Source organism: Medicago sativa, chromosome 2 (assembly GCF_051527215.1).
Source record: "Medicago sativa cultivar Bolivia chromosome 2, Bolivia_mono, whole genome shotgun sequence".
Taxonomy (NCBI): Eukaryota; Viridiplantae; Streptophyta; class Magnoliopsida; order Fabales; family Fabaceae; genus Medicago; species Medicago sativa.
In genome coordinates, this window is record NC_140750.1 from 48349812 (window position 1) to 48354390 (window position 4579).

At 33.7% G+C, this 4579-nt stretch overlaps 1 long non-coding RNA gene across 1 annotated transcript; it reads left to right on the forward strand.

The window, feature by feature from the left end:
- The first annotated feature begins 308 nt into the window (after positions 1–308).
- On the forward strand, positions 309–2155 carry LOC146947065 (uncharacterized). Its single transcript, XR_015026896.1, has 4 exons — positions 309–504; positions 599–809; positions 914–994; positions 1456–2155. It is a non-coding gene; the product is annotated as an uncharacterized LOC146947065 (long non-coding RNA).
- Positions 2156–4579: the final 2424 nt, after the last annotated feature.

Genomic DNA, 4579 nt, shown 5'->3' on the forward strand with positions numbered 1-4579 from the left:
TAGGGACTAAAAATAAAATTATGAATATTTATAGGGACCATTTACTTAATTAACCCTAAAAATTATAAGAATTTAAAAAAAAACTATAATAATATTATGTTGATGTCATTAAAAAAATATAAGAATTGATATTATATTTTTAATATAATATCATTAAAAACTATAGTTTTTCTCAAGTCCATATTTAAATAGAGCTTTTTAACCCAGCCTAATAAAGTCTAATGTCCGTATGGCCTGGCCCTAAATAGGTCGGGTAGGGTAACCCGTTTTGACACCTATATATATTATAGACTGATATTATAGGTTTTGAGAACCTTTTTTCTAGCAGCAGCCGCAACTCTCCACAAACACTTAGTTCCTTTCCTTCCACCAGCAACATCTAATCACTTTATCGATCTTAGAAGCTTATGTGAAGAAAGAAGATTACTTGTTACATTCACTATCATCTGAACTCAAACGAACAAAACACTTCAATGTGTTACCCTGGAGTTTAACTACATAAACGTATGCCGTATTTTGATTTCTTCATTAGATCTGATTTCACCTTCCTCTTCTCTCTAGTTCTAATTTTTACTAAACTGAAATTTCTTTGCTGCAGATTCATTGTACAGATCTGATGTTATTCCTAGATCATCATGATGATTTTAATTTCTTGTCGTTATCTACAATCTCCTTTATTTGGAGGATTATTGGTGATGACATCGTTTTATCTTTCTATTTGAACTTTGACTCGAGTGTGATTTCTTTGATTAAAAAAGTGAGAAACTCTGACATAATGGGCTGTTCAAAAGGATGGATCCATCAAAACGGTACTTAAAAAAGCTACTTTAGATTTTCTTTCTATGTTTAGGGTTAAATTATCGAATTCTACGTTGAAGATTTTCATATTTATTGATGTTGATCATGTGTGTAGACATTCAAGGCATCTGCTGTGTAAGAGAAAACTTAGATACACATTGGGTTCAAGCCTAATCAACTCAAGCAGGCGAATCAGGTACACAATCTTAGTACAATTTAATTTTGTTTTCCATTGGGATGATTATTCAATATATTGTAACATAAACGGCTTGATTTATTATTTAGATATTGCAATCTTTCTTTGTGTTATAGGTCGTTTAAAGAATGAGATGTCTAGCAATTGATGCATTTGTCAATCATGCAACAAGATAAAAGCTTGTGTGATTTTCCCCTACTTAAATCTTGTCTAATAACAAATTCATTTACAAATATGAAAATCATATGAACAAGAGAAACAAATTTGACAATTATAAATATGTTTCATGGAAGTTTTAAATGGTTTTGTTGAAAGCTTTATTAAATTTCTTGCATTCAGGATGTGTAATATTTTAAATATATTTCATGGAAGTATCTAATGATTTTGTTGAATGCTTCATGAAATTAAAATGTGGTTATTTTTTATTTTTTTTAACTGTTAAAACTTTCTTAAAAACACAGCCCTATCCACTCAAGATGAGCAGGAAAGCGCTGCTTAAAGTACATTCTCGCCTTTGTATGTTATCTGGGCAAGCGGAAATTGAGGAAGGCAGTGAAAAGATGGTGATAGGCACTGATGTTGATACAGTGAAAATGACATCATCATCAGTGACAATGTCAACTCATGCGAAGAATCTCCTACAAATTTTCGACACAATAGCTGCAAAAGAACTTTCAATGAATGTCAAAAAAGTCACGCGTCCAATATTGGAGGCTACTCTCCTGATGGTTGTCTTGATTTTTTACCTGCTGGAGCCAAAGGTACCACCGATTTATTTCTAATGTGCTGCTTGTAAATGTCACCGAAACTTTCATTGTATTGTACCTGCAACTATTCTTGTCATGCCTATCAATGGTGATGGTCATGATGGTGCTGGAGAAGGGACGTCAAACTCTTTAGGAGCAAAGGAAGATGTTAGATTATTCTATGACATTAGGTTGGAAGATGAAAAAGAATGATGAGAATGTTGTTGAGGAGTTTTGTAACGAGATAGCGGTGAAGCGTCATGTTTTTAAGGTTTGGATGTATAACAATAAGCATACCCATGGAAAAAAGATGATGATGGTGATGATGATGATAATAAGAAGATGTATGTTTATGAGTTCTTGTATTTGTAATCTAATAATATTTTCTAATGATGAATGTTGTGGTTGATTTTGAGCCAGGAGGATTAATTGGTTTAGAGATCTTAAATGCATGATTTTTTTTTTCTTTGGGAAGAAGTTGCATTTATATTTTTCCTATGTTTAAAATCAATATTTATGTTAACTAAAATGTATGTTTAATTCTGTTCCAACAAAAACAAGCATGCTTAATTCTTAAATGTTCGTTGGAGGAAGGATAGTTTCTTCATAGCATCTACATTTTCTTGCTCTTGCATATTCTGAATTTTAATGTCTTTGGATCTTTTGATTCTTGATAATAACTATAAAGTGCAAATATTTTTAGCTTCTCCGATTGCATGAAAGAAAGTCGGGGAATTTCGTGTTCTCTAATGGTTGATATGGTCATATGCTTCATGTATACTTTATCTTATGTTTAAAATTGTTTCTTAGAAGGGAAAACTTAATGCATTTCATCTAAAATAAGAGTAGAGATACATGATAGAACTCAAATGAAAATACGGAAACTAACATGACATTGAGCTACCTTAGCTAAACTATGAACAACTTCATTGTCTTGTCTCCTAATAAACCCAAGAAGAAATTAGGTGTCGACGGTCATTAATAATTGACGTAAAATCTGAGACACCAAGGGTATAACCATAGATACTGTCAACCACCACCTTTGACTCCATTTCAAAATCCACATTAGCCAGCTGAAGGTCACGTACCAGCTGAATAGCCGACAAAATTCTGAGTGCCTCTCCTAAGTCAACATCAAGTAACGGTGATATCCACTCCGTCTTATCCAACACAAAATGTCCCTTATCATCCGAATACACATACCAAGGCCAAATTTGTTTAAAACATGAGAAAAAGAGGCATCCACATTACATCAATTGTTTATATGAGTTGAGTCTGATTAGGGGCAGGGGTCCTGATAACTTGGGCATTCACCCAACTGATAAGAAGAATGATTTCCCGTTCACAAATCTCAGAGCTGATTCAACGATATTGTTTCAAACTTTATTATTTCAATGCTTCCAAATACTCCACAAAGTCACCCCAACAATTTGTGTTAGCGTGGCATCTAAATTTTCTAAAGTAGCAAACACATCAAAGCAAAATTGTAGTTTTGATCAATAATAGAAAGGAGTGAGGGCCCAATACCAATACATTGCCAACAGGCAAAACTATTATTGCACTCGAAGAAAATATGGAAACTATATTCGTTGTAGACTGTACATACCGCACAAGAGCCTTAACATGGAACATCTTGGCTTTGCAAACGTAGATTATAGGGAGACAATTGCAACAAGCTCGCCAAAGAAAATTCTTAACCTTAAGGTTCCAAATGAGATTCCAATGTCCTCCTCATCTTAACCCAAAGGAAGCAAAAATATGAAACACCTAAATTGCTGGAAACTTTAAGAAAAACAAAACACGCCTGACATGCTAATACAACATTCTCGCACCAAGTTCCACCAAAGCGATAAATTACCAAAAGCTAACAATATAGGACATAGCCAAAGCCTCCTGAATAACGAAAAACTCCAACCCCTAAAACAGGACAGAAAAACAGATCACAAATAAAAACCCAAAAGCACCACCTAGCTTGCCTAGACAAACAATCTCTAGGATTCCAACACCACTTATAATGCATAAAACTCCAATATTCAATATATTAAGACTCCAATACCAAGATAAAACCTTAATAGAATAAAAAAATTTCATCCACATCCTCGACACAATCATTAAAAATCCTATCATTCATCCCCATCCAAATCGTCCAAATAGAGGCATGCCAAATCAACCGAAAAACCTTTTCTATTGTATTTCTGGAGTCAAGAATGCGTCAAATTCTTGGAACATTAGATCTCCTCAACACATAATTTAGTAATGTTATTCCTCTTTTTTGTCTCTCTCACTAATGACTAATTGGTTGTATATGACAATTACGCTTTTTTACTTTGAGTTTAATCTTTGCAGTTGGAGTCTGCAATACCTTACTTTATATTAGCCTATTAGATACTGATTTATTGTTTTTCAACTTTGGAGTTGATTGCCATATAGGTTTCTAAATTCCCTTTGTAAAGATTTGTTCCCATCATGTTACCTTCCTGAAAGCTTCTACTGTTTATATATGATTTTGAGCTAAGCTATCATTGACAACCCTGAAATCAACTAAAATAAGAACTCCCATTGTTCGCATTCCTAGGAAGAAATCATATGCCTTGTCAATTCCTGGGGGACCACGCCAATCAAGCTTAGGTTCGTTAGCTGCTGATCTGGGTAAATTTCTTGCATTATGAACATGTAATATTTTAAATGTGTTTCATGGAAGTTTCAAATGGTTTTGTTGACTGACACTCTACTGCTGGAGACGAAGGGTGCGACAAATTCTAGGGATTTTGATCTCCTCTACTCATTGCATAAATTCCACTGTAAAAAAAATACAGAATAAAGGATCGTACATAATTTA